This window comes from Ranitomeya imitator, chromosome 1 (assembly GCF_032444005.1).
Source record: "Ranitomeya imitator isolate aRanImi1 chromosome 1, aRanImi1.pri, whole genome shotgun sequence".
NCBI lineage: Eukaryota > Metazoa > Chordata > Amphibia > Anura > Dendrobatidae > Ranitomeya > Ranitomeya imitator.
Genome location: NC_091282.1, coordinates 850,141,255 through 850,169,040, shown reverse-complemented (window position 1 = coordinate 850,169,040; position 27,786 = coordinate 850,141,255). Strand labels below are relative to the sequence as shown.

Below are 27,786 nucleotides of genomic sequence, written 5' to 3'. Positions count from 1 at the left end.
CGTCATCTACAACCATTCTTTCCTCACTATTTTTTTAAGGGGCCTACATTTTCAGTTTTTATTCTTTTACTATTGATATAGTTGAAGAACAGTTTGGGATTAGTTTTACTCTCCTTAGCAATGTGCTTCTCTGTTTCCTTTTTGGCAGCTTTAATTAGTTTTTTAGATAAAGTATTTTTCTCCCTATAGTTTTTTAGAGCTTCAATGGTGCCATCCTGCTTTAGTAGTGCAAATGCTTTCTTTTTACTGTTAATTGCCTGTCTTACTTCTTTGTTTAGCCACATTGGGTTTTTCCTATTTCTAGTCCTTTTATTCCCACAAGGTATAAACCGCTTACACTGCCTATTTAGGATGTTCTTAAACATTTCCCATTTATTATCTGTATTCTTATTTCTGAGGATATTGTCCCAGTCTACCAGATTAAGGGCATCTCTAAGCTGGTCAAACTTTGCCTTCCTAAAGTTCAGTGTTTTTGTGACTCCCTGACAAGTCCCCCTAGTGAAAGACAGGTGAAACTGCACAATATTGTGGTCGCTATTTCCTAGATGCCCGACCACCTGCAGATTTGTTATTCTGTCAGGTCTATTAGATAGTATTAGGTCTAAAAGTGCTGCTCCTCTGGTTGGATTCTGCACCAATTGTGAAAGATAATTTTTCTTGGTTATTAGCAGAAACCTGTTGCCTTTATGGGTTTCACAGGTTTCTGTTTCCCAGTTAATATCCGGGTAGTTAAAGTCCCCCATAACCAGGACCTCATTATGGGTTGCAGCTTCATCTATCTGCTTTAGAAGTAGACTTTCCATGGTTTCTGTTATATTTGGGGGTTTGTAACAGACCCCAATGAGAATTTTGTTACCATTTTTCCCTCCATGAATTTCGACCCATATGTACTCGACATCCTCATTTCCTTCGCTAATATCCTCCCTTAAAGTGGACTTTAGAGAAGACTTTACATAGAGACAAACGCCTCCTCCTCTCCGATTTTTACGATCCTTTCTAAACAGACTGTAACCCTGTAAGTTAACTGCCCAGTCATAGCTTTCATCTAACCATGTCTCGGTTATTCCCACTATGTCAAAGTTACCTGTAGATATTTCTGCTTCTAGTTCTTCCATCTTGTTTGTCAGGCTTCTGGCGTTTGCGAGCATGTTCACCAAATGGAACAAATAATGTGCCAATTTTATAGAGGGGGTTGTTCCAGACATGGCAATACCAATTATGTGAACTTTTTTGTTTATTTTTGCTTTATGACAAATACTTTTTAACATGATTTATTTTTACTTTTTTACACTTTGGGGCATGTATCATTTTTATTCTGAACACTCGTCTCATCCACTGCTGTACTCATGTACAGCAGCGTATGAGATTGTCAGTGTCTCACGATCTGTGCCAGTGAGACTTAGCTTATTGCTGGATCTCACAGACCACCAAACCCTGGTGTCATCACATGACCTCAGGGTACCATGATAACCATCGGGACCCACGATTCTCATTGCAGTGGTCCAATGGTTACTAAAGGGGGGTGTTGTGATTGACAGTGATATTTAACGGGTAATCAGCCCCGACTGGTACCAAAACCGGCCGGGTCCGATGCTGCAGGGTGTCAGGTGTGATATATAGCTGACACCTGCAGGAATTATCACTGCTGGGCAGCACTATACTCTTATTCCCCCTGCCGTTTTAAGCCGCAATAAGGCAATAAGTACCTTTAACTTAACCCCCAAAGCTTTTTTTGTTTTGCGTTTTCATCTCCCCTTCTTCCCAGAGCCATAACATTTTTATTTTTCCATAAATATGGCCATGTGAGGGCTTAATTTTGGCAGGACAAGTTTTACTTTTGAATGACACCATTGATTTTACCATGTCATGTATTAGAAAATTTGAAAAAAATTCTAAGTGTCGTGAAATTGCAAAAAAAGTGCAATTCCACACTTGTTTTCTGTTTAGCTTTTTGGCTAGGTTGACTAAATGCTAAAGCTGACCTGACATTATGATTCTCCAAGTCATTACGAGTTCATAGACACCAAACATGTCTAGGTTCTTTTAATCTAAGTGGTAAAAAAAATTACAAACTTTGCTAAAAAAAATAAAAAAATTGACCAAAAAACGTAATTCTGACGTTTTGAATTTTTTTCTCACTACACCGTTTAGCGATCAGGTTAATTCTTTTGCCATGCTTCAAATAGCCTCCATTGGAGGTTAGAAGCTGGCATAGCCTGATCGCCTCTGATACATAGGGGCGATGCTCAGATTGCCCCTATGTAGCTGAATTACAGCATTGCTATGAGCGCCGACCACAGGGTGGCACTCACAGCAATCTGGCATCCACAACCATAGAAGTCTGCAGGAGACCTCTGGTTGTTATGCCGACGCACCGCTGACCCCTGATCACATGAGGGGGGTCAGCGGTGCTCGTATTTCCGTCCGGATGGCTGGAAGCGCTTGTTAGATGCCACTGTCAGAGTTTGACAGCAGCATTAAACTAGTTAATAGGCACCAGTGGATCGCGATTCCACCCGCAAGTATTGGGGGCACATGTCAGCTGTTCAAAACAGCTGACATGTTCCGGCTTTAATGCAGGCTCACCGCTGGAGCCCGCATCAAAGTGGGGGTTCTGCCATCAGACATACTATTCCGTCCGATGGCAGAAAGGGGTTAACGGATGCCATTTTAATGCATATTGGCAATAGTTAATGGGTTAAACATAGTTTTATTATTTACTTTTCTTTAATTAGTTCATTTTTTTGTGTGTTCCTATCCATTTTACTGTATACATTATTTAACTGAGACATACAGGTCTATCGGTGGATAATGGAAACATTTGTGTGAGTTATACAGCAATGTATTTATTATCTCCATGTTAAGATTTTGTTTGCTGTTGCCACAGGGCGGCGCTAATATTGAAATTCAGTTCTAGCATTTTTAAAGAGAACTTGTCACTCCATTCATGCTGCTCAAACCACAGACAGCATTAATAGGAGTCTGTATACACGATTGCAGACAGGGATGTCTATCTCTGCCCTGAAATACTCTGGAGTTTCAGAGCAAACAGTTTGAAGAGCCAGCCAGGGGCTATAGAGAGAGATCTGACTAGTCCAGCCTGTTCCCTAGCTCCTACCATTATATTATAGATTGGACTGGAGTGCTTTCCATTCCTGTCTTGCAGCCATGCCAAGCAAATAGCCTTAGACTCCGCTTCCTGATGTCGCCTCCCACCCTGAGGTGGATCCGCTCCGCCCCCATGTCCCGGCTCCGCGGACAGAGCACCCTGCTGCCCTCCATGCTGATGTTCGGGGTGATTGTGGCCTCCAGCGGGATGCTGCTGATAGTAGAGCGCAGCATCCTGGCCGAGGTGAAGAGCCCTCCTTTCCACGGAGATGTGGCTAGGTGGACACACAGCCGGGAGCCGGAGGAGCAGCAGATCCTGTGGGAGATCCTGAACCGGACACTGCGGCATGTGGGCAGCAGAACGTGGCGCGCAGTGTGTGCCCACAGCGGACCCTGCTCCGACACATAATCGTCAGCGACAAGTACAAGCTACTGTACTGCTACTTGCCCAAGGTGGCGTGCTCCAACTGACAGTGGGTGCTGAAGGTGCTGGACGGCCACCTGGACAGTGTGGATGCCCGCCTCAAGATGGATCACCGCAGCCACCTGCTCTTCCTGGCCGAACAATCTGCCGAGCAGATTCGCCACCACCTACAGCACTACTACAAGTTCCTGTTCGTGCGGGAGCCCCTGGAGCTGCTGCTGTCCACCTACAGGAACAAGTTCATGGAGATCAAGGAGTACTAGCAGTGGTACGGCCTGGAGATCGTGCCCCGGTACCACCAGCAGCCGCCCGCCGCCGCAGAGCATCACTTTGTCCAAAGCCTTTATAGACTGTGCAAGCGTGATGCGCCTGCGCACTCTGGACCCCACAGAGTTACGCATCCGGGGATGAGGATTGTGGCCCAGGAGATCGTGGTATGTGTAAGCACTGAACGCATACCGCGATCTCCGGCACAACAACTTACCTATCCGGTATTGTCACGGGGTCTCTTCGGGCCGGAGGCCGGGATATGAATCCTCATTCGGAAATGGCGCATGTGTATAGCGCTCTTCAGGCACTATTTTGTAAGTTACAGATCCGGGGATGGGGATTGTGGCCCAAGAGGGTTGTGGCGCCGGAATTGGTGCTTGCATAGTCCGCGCTTTCTGGTGCCATTTTTATACTGAATTTATATATAAAATATGTCAGCGGAGCAATCCAGCCACTTTCTACTGACTATATATAGAAAATATGTCAGCGCAGCAAGCCGGTGACTTTTTACTGCAGACTACAGAATGGGGGCGCAGGATGGAAGCAGCACATGACAGGATTGGGGTGCAGGATGGAAGCAGCACATGACAAGATGGGGGTGCAGGATGGGAGCAGCACATGACAGGATGAGAGCATCACATGACAGGATGGGGGCGCAGAACTGGAGTAGCACATACCAGGATGGGGGCAGCACATACCAGAATGGGGGCGCAGGATGGGAGCAGCACATGACAGCATGGGGGTGCAGGATGGGAGCACCACATGACAGCATGGGGGTGCAGGATGGGAGCACCACATGACAGGATGGGGGTGCAGGATGGGAGCACCATATGACAGGATTGGGGTGCAGGATGGGAGCACATGACAGGATTGGGGCGCAGGAAAGGAGCACATGACAGGATGAGGGCACAGGAAGAGAGTAGCACATGACAAGATGGAGGCGCACAAAACAGGATGAGGGCGCAGGATGGGGGCTGCACATGACAGGAAGGGGGCGCAGGATGAGGGCTGCACATGACAGGAAGAGGGCTCAAGACAGTAGCAGCACATGACAAGATTAGGGCGCAGGATGGAAGTAGCACATACCAGGATGGAGTACAAATACCAATATAAATGCTCGCCACCCAGGTGTAGAACGAGTTCAATAGCTAGTGTATGTATAATGAACTATGTTCGTAGACAATGATTTCTGGAAGTATTCCCCAGCCCATGCAGTGATTTTCAACATCAGTTTATATAATAGAATATAATAAGGAAAAGAGAGGGACAGACATACACAGACATTTCCTGCTCCTTTCTAGTAAGTATTTTTCTCACCCCAGTACTGGATTCACAGCTACTCTGCTTAGCACTGCTGTGTCATGCCCTCCATGCTGCTTCATCTGATTATGTGCTACATAGACAGAGAAGAGCAGGAATCTCTCATTTCTTTGTGAGTTGTGTAGAAGACATCATAGCTACTAGCTATTAGGTCAGAGACAACAACAGAGTCTTCAGAGGGGGAGACTGGTGAAAAATGCACTATGCAACTTATTTAAGGTCCAGAAATAGAGTTATTATTTGTGTACATACAGGTTATTAAAATAGTCACCTGAAATGACAGGCATGTTAAATAAACTAAAATTGTTTTATTGACACACTTAAATGGCAATGGAAAATGTTTTTAGGTTTATGAAACTAGAGGCATCATAAAATGAACATCTGATCGCCAAGGAAAGATTTAAACCTTTTCCCACCTGAGACATATCCATGCGTCCCTGTGACCTAGGCCTTATTGACCTATGACTTATGGATACCTTCCGACGATTTTGCTCAAGCTGTGCACGCACGTACGAACGCACAGCTCCTGGCACTTTAACCCCCTAAATGCTGCGATCAAGTTCAGGAGCAGGAAAAGGGAAGACATCATCGCCGGGTCCTGATTGTTGCCATGGTGACCCAATGTCGTTGTGACAACATCCGGGTCACCAGAGCTAGCAAAGTTGCTCAGAGCATGATCAGCAACTTTGTCAGCGCAGCATTGACAGTTTGCATAGCACAGGGATGCTCCTGCATCCCTATCCTGTACAAAAAAATCAGCCTGCCAAAAATGAAAGTCCCATAGTGGGACAAAGTAAAAATGTTAAAGAAAGTTAAAAAAAATATATTTAAAAAAATCCAAAAATAATAATAAAAAAACTAAATATATTGCACCCTTAAATAAAATTTTTTATAAAAAAAATATATAAACAATAAAAGCATTTGGTATTGCTGCGTCTAGAACGACCCAACCTATGAAACTGCCCTACTAGTTAACCCCTTTAATCCCTAGTTAACTAGTTAACCCCTTAGTGAACAGCATAAAAAAATTATAAAAACAGCGAGTTAGATGCCAGGTGAAAGGAAAGTTCAACGTGGATGTGATGCTCAAGACGCTTGGAAGCAAATGGGAGCAAAGATATGGGGCGATAGCTGGACATAGCGTTTGGGTCAAGAGAAGGCTTTTTGAGGAGAGGTGTGGCATGTTTGAAAACAGAGGGGAAGGTACCAGAAGTTAGTGATAGGTTGAAGAGATGGGTTAGGGATGGGAAAAGTGTAGTGGTGAGGTTGGGGAGGAGGTGGGATGGGATAGGAACTAGTGCACAAGTGGTGAGGTGTGATTTGGAGAGAAGATGAGCAAGCTGTCCTTCAGTGATTTTGGAGAGTGAAGTTATGGGGTTAGGGCATTGGTCTGGCATACAAAGGGGATTATGGTGGTCGGATAACAAAGACTTGCCTTGTTTCGTCTATCTTATTTTTGAAGTGCGTGGCAAAGTCCTCGGCAGAGATAAGGGAAGTCGGAGGGGGCAGTGGTGGGTGGAGCATGGAGTTAAAAATTTTGAACAACTGTTTGTGGTTGTGTGATAAGGAAGTTACAAGGGATGTTAAGTAGGCCTGCTTAGCAGAGGTGAGAGCTAATTTGAATGCGAGTGTTGCTTGTTTGAGTGCAGTAAAATGGCTCTGTGGGCTGAAATATGGAAAAATTATAGCTCTCAATAAAAAGTGTCTCTTAGTGCGTGACAGCAGCTAAACATAAAATACCCAATATAAATTTGGTATCACTGTAATCGCACCGACACCGAAGAATAAAGTCACCTAATCACTTATACCACACAAGGAATGGCATAAAAAATAAATAAAACCAATTTTTCACCTGCTGTTTTGTTTATGCTACCTTCCAAAGATTGCAGTAAGGTTCGGCGCACAATAATCCTGTGCTCTGCACTGAGCACTTACACCAAAATTTCTCTGAAATGCATGATTCAGACGGAACCCCGGGCAGAAGATTCCCTATAATGTGGCACCTGTGATCCGGCGATGTTCTTCTTTTTAGGATTGCAGTAAAGTGCTGTTGCCCACAGTTTTGTGTATTTGTGAAAAGAAGGACAATGCTGAACAGAGGCCAGATGGAGTCCAGAGTAACTCTGCTGCCTCATTATAGTGAATAGATCCCTAAAGGTTTCATCTGAAGCACATCACTTGGAGATTTAGATGGAAACCCCAAAGTAAGTGCTCAGCCCGAACGTTATGTAAAATGTTCCCAATAAAAGCTTCAACTCAATCGACAAAAAAAGCAGTACTCCACTCAGATCTGTCATTTGTTAATGGAAATGTAGGGGCTTCCACGTTACTGCTAGTACAATGGCTCTGCAAAAACAAAATGGCTCCTCATCCCTAACACCAGTTAACCTCTTAAACACCCCTTGGATGACAAATATTAAACATGTATTAAAAAAAACAATGGCTATGAAACCACCTTCATGTTCAAAATTAGTTATACAAATAGTTTTTAATCATCATTAGAAGACCAAAAATGCACCTCCTGCTAACCCTTTACATAGAGTAATATACAAAGAGGTCTGCTTAAGTTTAGTCCCAGCAGGTCTAATGACCCGAACCTATAGTGCTAAAGATTCATATAAAGCTCATGTGAAACTGGCCTCCAATTGATGAAGATTGAACATGGGAATGTTGATGTTCAATTGGAGGAGACTGATAAGCATATGTAGTCTTGTGTCCCACCATCAGTGGCCATTTTGATAACAATGTGCATTCTATGAGGACGACAGCACTAACAAGCAGACAGGGCTTCACAAAGTTAGAAAACCTGAAATTCGTATGTAAAGGTACCTTCACACATAACGATATTGTTAACGATATCGTTGCTATTTGTGACAAAGCAACGATATCGTTAATGAAATCGTTCTGTGTGACAGCGACCAACGATCAGGCCCCTGCTGGGAGATCGTTGGTCGCTGAACAAAGTCCAGAACTTTATTTCGTCGCTGGACTCCCTGGAGACATCGCTGGATCGGCGTGTGTGACACCGATCCAGCGATGTCTTCACTGGTAACCAGGGTAAACATCGGGTAACTAAGCGCAGGGCCGCGCTTAGTAACCCGATGTTTACCCTGGTTACCATGCTAAAAGTAAAAAAAAACAAACACTACATACTTACCTACCGCTGTCTGTCCTCCAGCGCCTGTGCTCTGCTCTCCTCCTGCACTGGCTGTGAGCCGGAAAGCAGAGCGGTGACGTCACCGCTCTGCTTTCCGGCTCACAGACAGTACAGGAGGAGAGCAGAGAAGCAGAGCGCAGCGCTGGAGGACAGACAGCGGTAGGTAAGTATCTAGTGTTTGTTTTTTTTTACTTTTAGCATGGTATCCAGGGTAAACATGGTGTTACTAAGCGCGGCCCTGCGCTTAGTTACCCGATGTTTACCCTGGTTACCGGCATCGTTGGTCGCTGGAGAGCGGTCTGTGTGACAGCTCTCCAGCGACCAAACAGCGACGCTGCAGCGATCCGAATCGTTGTCGGTATCGCTGCAGCGTCGCTTAATGTGAAGGGGCCTTTACCCAAATTATTTTGTTAAAATAAAGATAAAGTGATCAAACTCTTTAAATCCCTGCTCACATTATGGGCCTGATCTACGAATGTGTATTCGACAGTTTTATGGCATAAAAACCTTCAACTGTTGCAAAGTTTTGTGATTTATGGCGTTTTCACATGCCCTATAGAAGAAATGTTACTCCATTTCCTGACTGGAATAACATTTCTAGCAGAGAAGCATTGAGGAGCATACCAGTTAAAAAATGTGCCTAATTCAATAAGTTGCATGCACAATGCCTGTATTAATAAATGAGGCCCTAAAGGTACCGTCACATTTAGCGACGCTGCAGCGATCTAGACAACGCTGCCGATCGCTGTAGCGTCGCTGTGTGGTTGCTGAAGAGCTGTCACACAGACAGCTCTCCAGCGACCAACGATCCCGAAGTCCCCGGGTAACCAGGGTAAACATCGGGTTACTAAGCGCAGGGCCGCGCTTTGTTTTTTTTACATTTACAATGGTAACCAGGGTAAACATGGGGTTACTAAGCGCGGCCCTGCACTTAGTAACCCGATATTTACCCTGGTTACCAGTGAAGACATCGCTGAATCGGCGTCACACACGCCGATTCAGCGATGTCAGCGGGAGATCCAGCGACGAAATAAAGTTCTGGACTTTCCTCAGCGACCAACGATCTCCCAGCAGGGGCCTGATCGTTGGTCGCTGTCACACATAACGATTTCGTTAACGATATCGTTGCTACGTCACAAAAAGCAACGATATCATTAACGATATCGTTATGTGTGACGGTACCTTTAGTGTCACAGGTGCACTGTTTGTTGTAGCCTGGAAGCTGATAATAGGGCTTCCAAAGACAGGTGTAAGGGTACCGTCACACAGTGCAATTTTCATCGCTACGACGGTACGATCCGTGACGCTCCAGCGTCGTAACAATATCGCTCCAGCGTCGTAGACTGCTGTCACACTTTGCAATCTACGACGCTGGAGCGATAATTTCATGACGTATGTGCGATGTAGAAGCCGTTGGTTACTATGCGCACATCGTATACGATATATGTTACACCATGCAATCATGCCGCCACAGCGGGACACTAGACGACGAAAGAAAGTTTCAAACGATCTGCTACGACGTACGATTCTCAGCGGGGTCCCTGATCGCAGGAGCGTGTCAGACATTGCGATCTCGTAACTATATCGCTCGAACGTCACGAATCGTGCCGTCGTAGCGATCAAAATTGCACTGTGTGACGGTACCCTAAGCTGATAATACGGCTTCCAAAGACAGATTTAATACAAAACACTCTGTTTATCAGATTCTGATGTTTGCCCTTGCCTTCACCTTCTAATGGCTGGACAATGATCTGGACTTTCACAGGGACCCATGGGCTGGGGCCATGGAGTCAGCTGACAGGAGGAGCAAACTGGCAGCAATTAGGATCACCACAAGTTGTGGATACCAAAATGTCCTATCAGTGACAAAATCAGAAAGCAAGCGAGTGGGCACAATAAAAGACAAGGTGAGAAAATGAAATAAAGTAGCACAATAACATTAATAAATCAGAGTGATCAAGTCTGGCTGAACTAAATAACTTGCAGACAGAGACTGTATGGAGAGCTGGTGAGGGGCCTGAGCTAGTCAGGGGCAACAGGGAGTTTGGGGTTAACAGACAAATGAGAGGGTGGGAGTGGGCTGTATAGTCGATGTAAGTCACTGTATGTCTATACAACCAAATCCATTGCAGAATGCATTATATGAGCACAGTTTTACAAATACGGCTTAAGTAAAGGGCAAATTCTATGCCCTTTGAGGGAGTCTCACTTGTAGACCAAACGAAAAAGTTTTGTCCCAAACTATCGCCATCGAATCAGTATCCTAGCTATAAAGATCAGTTTAGGGATCAATACTCAACCTACAGTTACTGTAACATTGCCACTCCACGAGTGCAGTTCAAGACCTCTACCAGAATATTTTGCTAAATAAATCTTGCCAAATCAGACAAGGTGATTTTCTGGATTTGTTTTCTCATTTTGACTCTCATAGTTGTGGTCTACCTATGATGTCAATTACAGGCCTCCCTCATCTTTTTATTTGGGAGAACTTGCACAATTGGTGGCTGACTAAATACTTTTTTTCCCCACTGTATACATTGGGCTGAACTAGCGTTCCTGTGTTCTCTATCAAAGGGGCCATCTTATCTCAAGAAGAACAAAAGGATTCACAATCAAAAAATTAGATGTGCTAGATCCTTAACTTCCTTGACAATTAATTCTCTAGGCTCGCCATGCTCATTAGATAGTTGGCTGAACCTGTCAATATCATCTGGTTCAGCCAACATTAGTCTAATGTGTTTTGGAGGCTTATGAGTCTTTTATTCCTTACTGTTTGAGTCCTTCAATTGTTCCCAATAATAAAATGTACTATTACAAAACAAATGTGACACGAACACAACATCCTCACATCTTCAGAATGTTTGGACCAGGATGGAAAAAAATTCCAAGTTTTGTCTCCTAAGCAAGTTAAACTCAGAGATCCTCGAATATTGAGAAACCTCTTCCAACACTGCCAGCTTTTATTAAGAACATTGCAACTAGGAAGCCCTCCCCTACTAAGTTGACTCACTATCTTTATTTAATAGTTTATATTCCAGTGGACAAAGTATCCTTCAAAATGAATTACTCTGCCAAAATGCAAAAAGCAGTGTATACATGGAGTCAAACCAAACTCCACACTCCTTGCATGGTAACTGTATCACTCCAGCAAAATCACAACTTTAGAACAATTTGAGTTGAACTTGTCAAAGAAACAGAAAGCCCTCTTTTATGACATTGAATAACTATGCTCCCATCGATATCTCCAACGCTAGCTTCTCATTGAACACAGTGACAGTTGTGTACAAATTTCTACAGGGCATAATAGTATAAGCAACACATAAAAGTAACAAGACTGATTGTGTAGGCCAAATATCGATCTTAAAGAGAAGAGCAAACAGCACTGAACTGATGCAAAATATGCAATTGCTCCCTAATGAGAAAATACTGTAGCTCTACATCTTCTATAAACCATGGAAAGCATACATAAATAAATTGCAGGTACTCAGATTGCCCTACAAAGATATGCATGATACTCTCAGGTTTCCTAGGACTGTATCCAACCCCTTTCAATCTCTTTAACATGAACACAGCCAAATTGTGCCTAAGATACCTCATCATTTAATCAGATGGCAATCCGGTAATAAAAACAGTGTGCTGAGTCTTTTTAATGTTTTTCTTTTATCTAAACAAATGGTACATAAATTATCCCGCTTATTCATTTGTGGTCAGGTAGACCATTCTATGCAGAATACAGACGCAAACTGACGGTGTCTCTGTTAGAGGTAACATCATCCTGTTGTGACTGGGACAAGTGATGTGCCTTAATTTCGATAGTGCCCTCTACTTCTTTCTCACTAGTACGCTTGCGCTTGCTGGATGGCCAATTGCGGCAAACTGCCTACCTGTTCTGCCTGGAGCCAATCTCTGTTGATCGAAGTGATCATGGACCGCTTCTGCTGGCTATTCCGCTGAATTCACATTGACAGAGCAAAGTTTTCTTTCCTCACTGCTCTGTTGATGGGGCATCTCTACTGATGTCTTGCTGATTGACAGCTGACTCCCTTGTACTGAACTGCTGGGAACCAGCTACTAATCTGCATGTTGTCTGCAGTAACACCCCACCAACAGAGCAGACTGAAAGAGGAAGAGCTGCTCTGTTTATGAGTTCTTAATTTGAAGCAGCAGAATGACTGACTGGGAGGGCAGAGATTGTCCCCGTTCAGAACAGACAGGTAATTTGCAACTACTTGTCTATTAGTTATTAGCTCCATGAACAAAAATAAGAATAGTCCTGGCTAACCCCTTTATCAATTTAATCTCTGTACTATTCATAGGCTACTAGTGTCTGGAACATTTGTCCAATGATTTAGGGCTCTCTCTTCCTGTCTCTATTGCTGAGCTGTGAGCTCTGACAAACTCTCACTATCCTTATCCTTAAATGGCTGCTGCATTCCCTGCTTGGGCTTTTACGCAGTCTATAAAAGTCTCTCCTGATTATGTGACAGCCGTGGTCACTCTTGAAGTCATGCTAGGATTTTATGACTGATTTAATTTTAAGCATTTTGTTAAAAGGTCGCAAACATTTTTGTGGCCTTTTACACAAATTGAATGGCAAATTATTCAAATACAATCTACAAATTTCATAAAATTCTTCGCAAATTCACATAGAATTGCTTTGACAATCTCTATTAAAGATCGATTTCCATTTGTTTCCTTTACTTTAATCATGTGTACTCTTTACAATTGATCGAAAGATACTTTGGTGCACACAGGTGCTCCACTGACTGTAAGCCCCACCACCAAGTATAACAAGCGTATCATTGTATAACCTATAAAATCTGTTACTATTTTTGTACATGTAATGTATACAAAATTTTCTAGCCTGACAAATCTCTACATTTAAGATTTTAAGGAAAATAGCATTAACATTCATTCCTTTAAACTCGACTTATAAATACATTTATATAAACCTAGGCTGAATATAGCGTGAGCTGATCAACTGCACACTCTGGGTGGTCAGCAGAAAAATAATTATAGAAATTCTCATCCAATTATCTAATGTTTCTCAGGACTACACTAAATTCCTGATTAATGTCCTGAAAAGGAAATAAAGTACAACAATTATAAAGTCAGCACGTTTTCTATGTCATGTAGAGAAATGTTCTTACTGCAAGACTTAACAGACAAATTCCGAAAGTGTGTGTATTTCAATCTCCGGAGTTCATCTTAAGAGTGTGTCACAAATGATATAAAGTGTGCCTCCTCAAGGTGGTGTATGTTAAGAGGTTTTGATTACATTTTGAGTTCATCTCACATATGCCTGCTTCTCCAAATATCCAGGCACTAATTACTGGCAAGTCTCCTTTAAAACATGATAAAACCAGAAGAGGTTAGTTGGCATTAGCCAATTACTTAAAGAATGGTATTTTGGTATATGGTTTGGGCCCCTTTATTTGAGCTCTTCTTTAATGAGCATGGAACTTTTAGTTACAGTTTAATCTTCAGTCCATTTAATATGAAAGTATAATGGCGTGGGGACACAGTTGTGCGGTTGGCAGGGCATGTGCCTCTTTTTTTCCCCACAAAAAAACGTAAGAACGTCTGGGAATGAAGGGGACTCAGCCTTACCACCAAGCTGAAGGTCTACTGCGCGGTGGTCCTCACCACACTTCTCTTTGCTAGTGAGACCTGGACAGTCTCCAGCCGGCATGCTAAACAGCTTAATCATTTTCACATGAGTTGCCTCCGCAGACTCCTCCACATCAGGTAGCAAGACAATGTCACAGACTCGGCAATTCTGGAACAAACTGGGCTCTGCAGCGTCTACACTCTCCTGTTGAAAGTCTAAAGGTACCTTCACACTAGACGATATCGCTAGCGATCCGTGACATTGCAGTGTCCTGGCTAGCGATATCGTCTAGTGTGACAGGCAGCAGCGATCAAGCCCCTGCTGTGATATCGCTGGTCGGGGAAGAAAGTCCAGAACTTTGTTTCGTCGCTGGATCTCCCGCTGACATCGCTGAATCGGCGTGTGTGATGCCGATTCAGCGATGTCTTCGCTGGTAACCAGGGTAAACATCGGGTTACTAAGGGCAGGGCCGCGCTTAGTAACCCGATGTTTACCCTGGTTACCATCGTTAAAGTAAAAAAAACAACCACTACATACTTACCTACCGCTGTCTGTCCCCGGCGCTCTGCTTTTCTGCTCTGGCTGTGAGCACAGCGACCGGAAAGCAGAGCGATGACGTCACCGCTCTGCTTTCCGGCTGCCCGGCTGCCCGGTGCTCACAGCCAGAGCAGAGAAGCACAGCGCCGGGGACAGACAGCGGTAGGTAAGTATGTAGTGTTTTTTTTTTTTACTTTAACGATGGTAACCAGGGTAAACATCGGGTTACTAAGCACGGCCCTGCGCTTAGTAACCCGATGTTTACCCTGGTTACCGGCATCGTTGGTCGCTGGAGAGCGGTCTGTGTGACAGCTCTCCAGCGACCAAACAGCGACGCTGCAGCGATCCGGATCGTTGTCGGTATCGCTGCAGCGTCGCTTAGTGTGACGGTACCTTAAGCCAGGTTGGCTGGATATGTGGTCAGAATGCTTGACAGCTGACTACCAAAACAACTGCTGTACAGAGAACTGTGCCAAGGAAAGCAAGCAGTTGGGGGGCAGAAGAAGCGCTATAAAGACTACTTAAGGCATCTCTCAAAAACTTGGAACTCAACATCAATGAATGGGAAGAGCTCGCCCTGGAACGCCCAGGTTGGCGGGACAGGATCACCTCAGGAGCACGTGCAGCTGAAGATAGGAAAATCTTGGACGCATAAAGAAAGTGTGCAATCCGCAAGGCACAAGCAAAATCTGGTGTACTGACCACATCTCCTTCCTTATGTCAAGTATGTGGGCGAACATTCAGGGTCTCATCAGCCACCTCCGGACCCATAACTACTCTCTTCTAACCCTGGAGCCATAGTCATCTTCGACTACGAAGGACGAAGATCATAATGGCAAAGAACTAATACAAGTATGTGGGTCCATGAAAAACACAGACAAACAAGCATGGCATCAGTGTGCTGTCATTGATTAACATTGCAAAGGATAGTAGAAGATTTATAATTTATTTCCTTATCCATAAATGAAAAACACTGATGACATACTAACCAAACACTGAAGACATACTGATAACACACTGACCAAATACTGATAACACACTAATCCAAAACACTGAAGACACAGTGTCCAAACGCTGATCAAATACTGACGACACACTGATCCAAAACATTGAAGGCACACTGACCAAACACTGAAGACACACTGATCCAAAACACTGAAGACACAGTGACCAAGCATTGACCAAATACTGATGACACATTGATCCAAAACATTGAAGACACACTTACCAACAGGTACGGACTGGGGCTGAAATTCAGTCCTGGCGTTTGGAATCACACAGGCCCATGTTGTCCCCGTCCCCATGAACCAGATGGGATATATTACTAACATTACCCTGCGAGGAGCAAAGGAAGATTTTCTACAAGACCAATATGTCTAATGATACCTGTGGGCTACTGGGGTAAGTGACGGAGTCAGCAACTTTGTGCTCCATCACAACTCCTAACAGTATGGGTATCTTGAGAACACCGATTCTGTTAACAACATAGCAGACAAGGCAGCCCATGACCAGACAGGCCCTTCTGGTATTTGCCAGAATTGTCAAATGGCCAGTTGGCTCTGCTTACCAAACACTGATGACACACTGATTCAAAACACTTAAAGGCCCCTTCACATTAAGCGACGCTGCAGCGATACCGACAACGATCCGGATCGCTGCAGCGTCGCTGTTTGGTCGCTGGAGAGCTGTCACACAGACCGCTCTCCAGCGACCAACAATGCCGGTAACCAGGGTAAACATCGGGTAACTACGCGCAGGGCCGCGCTTAGTAACCCGATGTTTACCCTGGTTACCATGCTAAAAGTAAAAAAAAAAAAAACACTACATACTTACCTACAGCCGTCTGTCCTCCAGCGCTGCGCTCTGCTTCTCTGCTCTCCTCCTGTACTGTCTGTGAGCCGGAAAGCAGAGCGGTGACGTCACCGCTCTGCTTTCCGGCTCACAGCCAGTACAGGAGGAGTGCAGAGCACAGCGCTGGAGGACAGACAGCTGTAGGTAAGTATCTAGTGTTTGTTTTTTTTTACTTTTAGCATGGTAACCAGGGTAAACATCGGGTTACTAAGCGCGGCCATGCGCTTAGTTACCCGATGTTTACCCTGGTTACCAGTGAAGACATCGCTGGATCGGTGTCACACACGCCGATCCAGCGATGTCAGCAGGAGTCCAGCGACGAAATAAAGTTCTGGACTTTATTCAGCGACCAACGATCTCCCAGCAGGGGCCTGATCGTTGGTCGCTGTCACACATAACGATTTCATTAACGATATCGTTGCTACGTCACAAATAGCAACGATATCGTTAACAATATCGTTATGTGTGAAGGTACCTTAAGACACACTGACCAAACACCCAGGCACTCTGATCCAAAACACTGATAAGACTCGTACCATATTTATTGTGAAAAATAGTGATGTCTGAGTGAAATGTGATAGAAATTAATGGCAGTTTCAGCATTAACATCGTTCTAAAGGCTCATTCAGATGTCAATTTTTTTAGCCTATGAGTACGATCTGTGTTTTTTACCAATAGAACTATTATTATCTGTGGTATAGCACCTAACGTAATGTATGGGACTGTTTACATGCCAGTATTTCGCAGAGTAAGTGGTCAACACAAAAGTACGGAGACATATTCATCACAGTCTTGATTCAAACTTGCCAATGCCAATCTATGGGTTTCATATAAAACAGTATGTTCACATACTGTTATATATGAGAAGTTTGAGAAAAGCCACATTCACACGTTCAGTATTTGGTCAGTCTTTTACATCAGTATGTGTAAGCCAAAACCAGGAGTGGAGCAATCAGAGGAAAAGTATAAGGCCGGCGTCACACTTGCGAGTTTTACGGACGTAAGAGCGCAGAATCTACGTCCGTAAAACTCGCAAAAAATACGGCACAATTATTCTCTATGCCCCTGCTCCTATTTGCCGTATTTTACTGATCAGTATTATACGGCTTTCTACGGCCGTACAAAATCGCAGCATGCTGCGTTTGTCACCGTACTGCGCAAGAAATACGCCAATGAAAGTCTATGGAAGCGTGAAAAATACGGATTACACACGGACAAGCAGTGTGACTTGCGAGAAATACGTAGCGCTGTTAGAGAGAAAAGCCGGCAATTCAGTGCGGTGTACAGTAAAATCACACTGACAGCTTACAGTCCAATAGGTAGAATAAATGTGTACACATAGAATAGGTATATATATATATATATGTCAGTGAGACACATATATGTATATATATTAATATTTATTCCAGCGCTAGACAGCTTGAAAGCCGGTAATTCAATTACCGGCTTTTTCCTTCTCCTTCCTAAAACCCGACATGATTTGAGACATGGTTTACATACAGTAAACCATGTCTTCTCTCCATTTTTTTTGCAGATTCCACACTACTAATGTCAGTAGTGTGTATCTGCAAAATTTGGCCGTTCTAGCTCTTAAAATAAAGGGTTAAATGGCGGAAAAAATTGGCGTGGGCTCCCGCGCAATTTTCTCCGCCAGAGTAGTAAAGCCAGTGACTGAGGGCAGATATTAATAGCCTGGAGAGGGTCCACGGTTATTGGCCCCCCCCTGGCTAAAAACACCTGCCCCCAGCCACCCCAGAAAAGGCACATCTGGAAGATGCGCCTATTCTGGCACTTGGCCACTCTCTTCCCATTCCCGTGTAGCGGTGGGATATGGGGTAATGAAGGGTTAATGCCACCTTGCTATTGTAAGGTGACATTAAGCCTAATTAATAATGGAGAGGCGTCAATTATGACACCTATCCATTATTAATCCAATTGTAGTGAAGGGTTAAATAAAACACAAACACATTATTTAAAATTATTTTAATGAAATAAAAACAATGGTTGTTGCAGTATTTTATTCAACACCCAATCCAGTCACTGAAGACCCTCGTTCTGTGAGTAAAAAAACATAATAAACCAACAATATACTTACCCTCCGCAGATCTGTAACGTCCAACGATGTAAATCCTTCTGAAGGGGTTAAAACATTTTGCAGCAAGGAGCTGTGCTAATGCAGGCTGCTCCTCGCTGCAAAACCCCAGGGAATGAGGCTAAAAATAGATCAATGATCTATATTTAGCTTCATTTGCGGTGAGGCGCCCTCTGCTGGCTGTTCATAGATCGTGGGAAATTACCTAGAAAGCCAGGGAGCTTTCTAGGTAATTTCCCACGATCTATGAACAGCCAGCAGAGGGCGCCTCACCGCAAATGAAGCTAAATATAGATCATTGATCTATTTTTAGCCTCATTCCCTGGGGTTTTGCAGCGAGGAGCAGCCTGCATTAGCACAGCTCCTTGCTGCAAAATGTTTTAACCCCTTCAGAAGGATTTACATCGTTGGACGTTACAGATCTGCGGAGGGTAAGTATATTGTTGGTTTATTATGTTTTTTTACTCACAGAACGAGGGTCTTCAGTGACTGGATTGGGCGTTGAATAAAATACTGCAACAACCATTGTTTTTATTTCATTAAAATAATTTTAAATAATGTGTTTGTGTTTTATTTAACCCTTCACTACAATTGGATTAATAATGGATAGGTGTCATAATTGACGCCTCTCCATTATTAATTAGGCTTAATGTCACCTTACAATAGCAAGGTGGCATTAACCCTTCATTACCCCATATCCCACCGCTACACGGGAATGGGAAGAGAGTGGCCAAGTGCCAGAATAGGCGCATCTTCCAGATGTGCCTTTTCTGGGGTGGCTGGGGGCAGGTGTTTTTAGCCAGGGGGGGGCCAATAACCGTGGACCCTCTCCAGGCTATTAATATCTGCCCTCAGTCACTGGCTTTACTACTCTGGCGGAGAAAATTGCGCGGGAGCCCACGCCAATTTTTTCCGCCATTTAACCCTTTATTTTAAGAGCTAGAACGGCCAAATTTTGCAGATACACACTACTGACATTAGTAGTGTGGAATCTGCAAAAAAAATGGAGAGAAGACATGGTTTACTGTATGTAAACCATGTCTCAAATCATGTCGGGTTTTAGGAAGGAGAAGGAAAAAGCCGGTAATTGAATTACCGGCTTTCAAGCTGTCTAGCGCTGGAATAAATATTAATATATATACATATATGTGTCTCACTGACATATATATATATATACAGTGGGGCAAAAAAGTATTTAGTCAGTCAGCAATAGTGCAAGTTCCACCACTTAAAAAGATGAGAGGCGTCTGTAATTTACATCATAGGTAGACCTCAACTATGGGAGACAAACTGAGAAAAAAAAATCCAGAAAATCACACTGTCTGTTTTTTAATCATTTTATTTGCATATTATGGTGGAAAATAAGTATTTGGTCAGAAACAAAATTTCATCTCAATACTTTGTAATATATCCTTTGTTGGCAATGACAGAGGTCAAACGTTTTCTGTAAGTCTTCACAAGGTTGCCACACACTGTTGTTGGTATGTTGGCCCATTCCTCCATGCAGATCTCCTCTAGAGCAGTGATGTTTTTGGCTTTTCGCTTGGCAACACGGACTTTCAACTCCCTCCAAAGGTTTTCTATAGGGTTGAGATCTGGAGACTGGCTAGGCCACTCCAGGACCTTGAAATGCTTCTTACGAAGCCACTCCTTCGTTGCCCTGGCGGTGTGCTTTGGATCATTGTCATGTTGAAAGACCCAGCCATGTTTCATCTTCAATGCCCTTGCTGATGGAAGGAGGTTTGCACTCAAAATCTCACGATACATGGCCCCATTCATTCTTTCATGTACCCGGATCAGTCGTCCTGGCCCCTTTGCCGAGAAACAGCCCCAAAGCATGATGTTTCCACCACCATGCTTTACAGTAGGTATGGTGTTTGACGGATGCAACTCAATATTTTTTTTCCTCCAAACACGACAAGTTGTGTTTCTACCGAACAGTTCCAGTTTGGTTTCATCAGACCATAGGACATTCTCCCAAAACTCCTCTGGATCATCCAAATGCTCTCTAGCAAACTTCAGATGGGCCCGGACATGTACTGGCTTAAGCAGTGGGACACGTCTGGCACTGCAGGATCTGAGTCCATGGTGGCGTAGTGTGTTACTTATGGTAGGCCTTGTTACATTGGTCCCAGCTCTCTGCAGTTCATTCACTAGGTCCCCCCGCGTGGTTCTGGGATTTTTGCTCACCGTTCTTGTGATCATTCTGACCCCACGGGGTGGGATTTTGCATGGAGCCCCAGATCGAGGGAGATTATCAGTGGTCTTGTATGTCTTCCATTTTCTAATTATTGCTCCCACTGTTGATTTCTTCACTCCAAGCTGGTTGGCTATTGCAGATTCAGTCTTCCCAGCCTGCTGCAGGGCTACAATTTTGTTTCTGGTGTCCTTTGACAGCTCTTTGGTCTTCACCATAGTGGAGTTTGGAGTCAGACTGTTTGAGGGTGTGCACAGGTGTCTTTTTATACTGATAACAAGTTTAAACAGGTGCCATTACTACAGGTAATGAGTGGAGGAAAGAGGAGACTCTTAAAGAAGAAGTTACAGGTCTGTGAGAGCCAGAAATCTTGATTGTTTGTTTCTGACCAAATACTTATTTTCCACCATAATATGCAAATAAAATGATAAAAAAACAGACAATGTGATTTTCTGGATTTTTTTTTCTCAGTTTGTCTCCCATAGTTGAGGTCTACCTATGATGTAAATTACAGACGCCTCTCATCTTTTTAAGTGGTGGAACTTGCACTATTGCTGACTGACTAAATACTTTTTTGCCCCACTGTATATACCTATTCTATGTGTACACATTTATTCTACCTATTCTACTGTAAGCTGTCAGTGTGATTTTACTGTACACCGCACTGAATTACCGGCTTTTCTCTCTAATATATGTGTCTACTGACACATATATATATATATATATATATATATATATATATATATATATATATATACATATATATATATATATATATATATAAATATATATATATATATATAGACAGTATATATATATTTTCTTTTCTTTTTGGGACACATGGATCACTTCTATAGCGGTATGTTGGTTTTGCTAGCCTGCGAGAAAACCACGCAGTACGGATGCCATACGGATTACATACGGAGGATGCCATGCGCAAAAAACGCTGACACACCCTGCCTACGGAGGAGCTACGGACCACTTTTTTCAGGACTTTTCAGCGTATTACGGCCGTAATATACGGACCGTATTGTTTTACGCTGTGTGTGACGCCGGCCTAATAGAAAAACGTCACCACTTCTGGATTTATCACCCACTCCTGGTTTTGGCTTAAGGTACCTTCACACATAACGATTTTGTTAACGATATCGTTGCAACATCACGCTTTTTGTGACGTAGCAACGATCCCGCTAACGATCTCGTTATGTGTGACAGTGACCAATGATCAGGCCCCTGCTGGGAGATCGTTGGTCGCTGGGGAATGATCAGGACCTTTTTTTGGTTGCTGATCACCCGCTGTCATCGCTGGATCAGCATGTGTGACGCCGATCCAGCGATGTGTTCACTTGTAACCAGGGTAAATATCAGGTTACTAAGCGCAGGGCCGCGCTTAGTAACCCGATATTTACCCTGGTTACCATTGTAAAAGTTAAAAAAAAAAACAGTACATACTTACATTTCGATGTCTGTCACGTCCCCCGCCATCAGCTTCCCTGCACTGTCAGCGCCGGCCGTAAAGCAGAGCACAGCGGTGATGTCACCGCTGTGCCCTGCTTTACGGCCGGTGCTGACACAGTCAGTGCGGGAAGCTGACGGTGGGGGACGTGACAGACATCGGAATGTGAGTATGTAGTGGTTTTTTTTTTTACTTTTACAATGGTAACCAGGGTAAATATCGGGTTACTAAGTGCGGCCCTGCACTTAGTAACCCGATGTTTACCCTGGTTACCTGGGGACTTCGGCATCGTTGAAGACAGTTTCAACGATGCTGAAGTCGTTCCCCTGATTGTTGGTCGCTGGAGATAGCTGTCTCTGTGACAGCTCCCCAGCGACCACACAACGACTTACCAACGATCACGGCCAGGTCATATCACTGGTCGTGATCGTTGGTAAGTCGTTTAGTGTAACGGTACCTTTAGACATACTGGGATAAAAAAAACTCACCAAAAACCCAATGTGTAAACATGGCCAACCATTCATCAGTTTTTCTCGAATGTAAGAAAAATTGTTGAAACACTGATCAAACTCTGATGGTAAAAACTGACACACCGACCAAAACTCTGATGATACGCTGATCAAAAACCCTGCTGAGACTCGGACTGATTTTCTTAAGCGAGAAAATCCCTGACGTCTGAATGAGCTCTTATATTAGAAATGCTTAGGAAAGTACCAGTGGATTAAGGTTAAAGATTACAGGCTTCCACTTGAAAGAGATAAATATTCAATGGTAAATTTGGAAACTACTGAATGACTTTTACAAGCTCTTCTGTCCGGCTGGACCATCAAACAGATAGCCAAAACAGGTGCAGATTGTTCTTACTTTCAAATGCATTGGGGATATAGATCAGGATATGAAAACCCAAGCACTCTAATGCAATTGCCACACATTTTGTGAAAGGGAAAGATGTCTCACTTTCTCTAATACATTGTGACATCTGATAAAACGCTCACAAGAAGTACTTGCACTATCCTTTCCCATACATATCCAGGGCGGTGCAGCATGCTCGCATCCTATCTAACGAGGTGTGACAGTACGACCAGATTATCAGGAGAACGCTCCCTTTCCATTGCGTGTCTTCCATTCTACAGATTATCAGAATGAATGCAATATGTGGCGGCCTACTATCTAATGTAAAGCACTTATCAAGCTGCACACTGTCAGAGCCGCACAGCTCGAAAATTCCGTTCAGTCATGTTGGCACTTTGCGGTTATCAGAAGTTGGTGAAGGATGACAAGGAAATCTTGTCCCATGCCTCATTTGTGAGAACTTCCTACCAATGGTGATGTTGCGCACTAAGACTGACTTGATATTTTAATATCTGAGAAGATTCCTGTTTGTATCAAAAAAGAGGCTACTTTATTCATAACTCTAATGTCTGGTTCACATGCACCGGATTTTTTTTTCAAAATAAATGAGACTTCTAAAATCTGGTTTTAACGCTGCATTTTTTGAGAAAAGGTGCATTTTTAGGGGACTGCAGCATTTTTCCTGCAGAGTATAACTCCTTCATTTGAATACATAAAAGAAACACATAAAAAATGCATTAAAAAAGTGCATTAATAACGCATCAAAAAGCTTGCAGCATTTTTGCCTGCTTTTTTTTACCCCTTCAATTGAATGTCTAAAAAAAATACATCAAAAACTCATTAAAAAACTTGCAGCATTATTTTTCATGAAGGGAAAAATGCTACAAACACTGTATGATCATACCCTAATAGGAAGATATAATGCATGCAAGATGTCTCTATAAATTAGGTAACTTTTAACAATCTTTTTTTTATCAATGTAGTATACTTTAATCTTATCTGTTTAGTACATTAGCAGTTGTGTATGGTGATTTTGGACTTTATCTTACCACAGTCTAAATCCCTCCCAAAGCATGTGCAAGGAAGAGTCTCAGCCAGATTTTATGTTAGAGAGTGGAATTTGCATCGACTGTCTAATGAGCTTGTCATGTTCTCTTTAACCCTTTGATTCCCACTCCGCATGGCACGAAGCCTTTGACAACTATTGGACTCTGTTTATGAATCACATAGCGTTTGTTCTAAAGTCTTAAAGCCATGGTCTCACGTTCAGTATTGGGTCAGTAAATGTTATATCAGTATTTGTAAGTCAAAAACAATCAAGACGTCACCACTTCTGTATTTATCACCCACTCCTGGTTTTAGCTTATAAATACTGATGTAAAATACTGACCGAATACTGAACGTGTGAGAATGCAAGAAAACCTGTGTTTTATTCAATAAAGAAAAAATATGATGATTTGAAATAAAATAAAATTACTGAACAAATCCCCTATCGTTTATTGTGATGTGGATTACAAATAATCTATTATAAATGATAAAGTAGTGAATTGATTGACCCATGTCTTCTTTTCATGAATATTTGCAGATTTACTCTGGATCAGGTGTAACCAGTTTAATGTGCAAATGTTGCATTAAAAGACTGCATCAACTGACACTGTAATCCATAAGGGATTAGATTGCCCCATGATACTGTGCTATACTGGTTTAAATCCTTAAAAAAAAAATCTATGGATAGTCACTCGTAATCTTAAAAAAAGACTAATAAATGACTTAACTAATTCTTATTGACAAGCTATCTGCCGAGCTCAGGAGGATCTTCTGTCGTACCTCCAGATGAGGATACTCTGACACATTCATCAAGATTCTGGTACCAAGAAAGCTACAGGATTTACATCTCAGGCTTAGAAGCTTGTAAATTAATCCATTCTACTCAAGAACGAGGATTTTATTCTTAATGTTCAATCCTCATCAAAATGTACACTTGATGCAAATGTTTCACTTTTAAGAGAAATTCTTTAAATAGTTTTGTAGTATTTTGAACATCAAAAGAGTAAAGTATGAGGCTGAGCATATTACACCTACATGCTTTCTCAATTATAAGGCTTCACGAGGCTGCTAAGAAAAGCACACTTGAAGAGGAACACATGTTTTCAGAAGTACAACTGTGGTTTTATTCCTTATTCCCTTACCTTTAGCCCGGACCATCCAGACTGCTAATGAATATTGGGATCTCCTGAAATTATATCAGATCCACTGTTGTAAGCACAAAGCCATAAAGATGGGTTCCCCTTGAATATGTCTGTGACTTCCATTGGGACAGTCAAAGAAGATGTTTCAAAGGTCACTTGGACACCGCTTAAGAGAGGCTGCAACATCTGGAAGGAACTGCCCAACCTCTCATGACAGCTTCTGAGTGGTCATCATGTCCCATGCTGGGTACAACTAAAGCAGGGATGTTAGATTATTTCAAGTCAGCAATTTCTTGAAAGCTCCTCAGAAATTCTCTTATACAGTAAGAAAAAAAGCCTTGTTTAGTCTTCTGGTAATTCCTTGTAAAATCCAATAAGTAGGGTTGTTGTAATTTCTCTCTCGAGCCCGTCTTTCCCATCCAAGAGCTGTCAGAAGTTATAGCCGCTTCATTATATAAGTGCAGCTAATTAACATACGTGTTTCTGGAGGCATGTCATGTGTCTAACATATTAGGCAACACTTCTTCCACTTAACCTCATCTGTCCTGCGAAAATAAATTGAAGATCTTGAACTCCTCCAACATTAGGCACAGTTGCAAATACTAAAAGCGCCAATCTTCTGATGAGCCCTGATATGTTTCCCTCTCTAAGTAATTTTGCTTTATTAGAACGTGATTGGAGCTAAGAAAACTCCTCAGGATTGTCGGATTCCTGTGCTGTAGGATTAATTATTTTTAGCAGTAGTCTAATGTTTAATCTTCCTCCTTCTCTCAGCCACCCAGAACCTTGCTTGAAGGAGAAAATGAGTTTCTTCTGAAGGAAGGGCTTAAGGTGGGAGGGTGAGAGTGTGTCTATATAAGTGCAAGGTTTTGACTTTTTTTTTTTTCCAACTTTAATCTTTCTTTTCTCACTAACTCCTCCTGCTGGCCAATATCAGGTTACCGAAAATATGACATTTAACCCCTGAGCCACTGATGTCTCCTGTAAGGCATTGAGTAGCACCGCATGTTAACTAGAAGTTTATTAAAGCAGTCTAAGCAGGATCAAAGTACAATGGTGACATTGACGTGCCTAATGGATTGCAGAATTGAGTAATTATGGCTAATTGCACTCCTGGAGCAGCAATGTCATGAGCTGTTGGTAAGAGGAATCTGTGCTTAAAGCTATTGCTTATTGATACTTTAGTTCATTCGCTAAATGATATTGTAGGCGAAATCCATTCATAAAAGAATTAAGCCGAGTTAGTTCTATGTATAGAGGATTGAATGGAATGCGTCAGTGCTCTTAGGTTTAAAAAAAGAAGGATGTATTAATTATCCTATCATCTAATGGCGTGGCTTATCAGTGTTTCATTAGGACGACTAGGTATGAAGAGACATAATAATCATGGTAATATAATAAGTTTTAAAAAGATAATAATTACTTCACTTTTACAATTACTTGTTTATCAGATCGCTCGAAAAAACCTGTCCCATAGCATATCATATTAGAAGAAGGGAAATGTACAGAATACATATGTTAGGGGTAAATAAATCTAATCAAGCGTGTGAACATTCATTTTAATGGATAGATAGATAGATAGATAGATAGATAGATAGATAGATAGATAGATAGATAGATAGATAGATAGACAGATATGAGATAGATAGATAGATAGATAGATATGAGATAGATAGACAGAAAATAGTTTGATAAATAAAAAATAGATAGATAGATAGATAGATAGATAGATAGAGATAAAAAGGTCAGTGACAGATAGATAATAGATAGAGATAGATAAGACATAGATAGATAGTTAGATAAATGGATATATAATAAATGGATAGATAGATATGAGATAGATAGATAGATAGATACGTCGCTAAATTCCTTCCTTAAAATTACACTTCGACCACAAGGGTTAAACCTTGGGGTTAAGGCGTTGGCAGTATACCAGTTGCTTGTGGCATTTCTGTGCCAGTTCTCAGATAGGTCAGGCCTTGTTCTTCTCACTCACCAGATGGGACTTGCCCTTTTCCACCTGCAGGGCATAGAGTTGTTACCGCTTTTATTTCACACTCCTTGTTGTTTTTCTTGGAGCTTATCTCAGGAAATCCTGGGAAGTCACGATTGCCTAGAGGATATCAGGTAGATTATACAATATCAAATATACTATCAGTTAGTAAGACTGTGTGATATAGGTGTTCACATTGTAAATTTAGTGTGTGATTTACTGATTAGTGGGTGATTATAAAAAACATTGAGTGTTATAATATTTCTATTTTAACAACTGTCCTCTTTGTCACTATAAATCCATATTTTTTAGAGAAGAAAAAAATCTCTGTATATTGGTTGTTTACGCATCTATTGGTGATAGACCTCCTATGTATGAATGGGTCTTTTAGAACTTAAAAGGGAACTGACAGCAGTTTTTTTTCTGTGTAGTTTGAGGGCAACATGAGATGGGGCTGAGACACTGATTTCAGGGATTTGTCACTTACTAGGCTGAGTGCTGTTGTTTCAAAGGAATGAGTGTTTTGTCAGCAGAAGATTATCACTACAGGACTACAGCTCATGTGCCTTCTGGTCCACCCCCAATCACTGATTAGCAGGTTGCTGTCTATTTACACTGATGAGCAATCACCATCCACTATTGCTTCAAACATGGGACTACCATCATTATATAGAAAATTATCTTGGCTAGCTTATACATAAATTTGAATTGCAACTATTTAGCATATGA

General features: G+C 42.4%; 1 protein-coding gene, 1 long non-coding RNA gene and 1 pseudogene across 3 annotated transcripts in view; 2 read left to right on the top strand and 1 right to left on the bottom strand.

Moving 5' to 3' along the window:
* LOC138651329 (neurturin-like) overlaps positions 1–25,864 on the bottom strand; it is a 428,957-nt gene extending 403,093 nt beyond the window's left edge. For both annotated transcript variants that reach the window (XM_069741445.1, XM_069741436.1), the window contains exon 1: positions 25,065–25,864. The gene's annotated coding sequence lies outside the window, so the exon portion shown is untranslated. The remainder of the gene's footprint in view (positions 1–25,064) is intronic.
* The window catches only part of LOC138651341 (uncharacterized), a 960,960-nt gene that overhangs the window by 658,892 nt on the left and 274,282 nt on the right, over positions 1–27,786 (top strand). The gene's annotated exons all lie outside the window — the stretch shown is intronic.
* Positions 3,203–4,065, top strand: LOC138657539 (carbohydrate sulfotransferase 14-like; annotated as a pseudogene).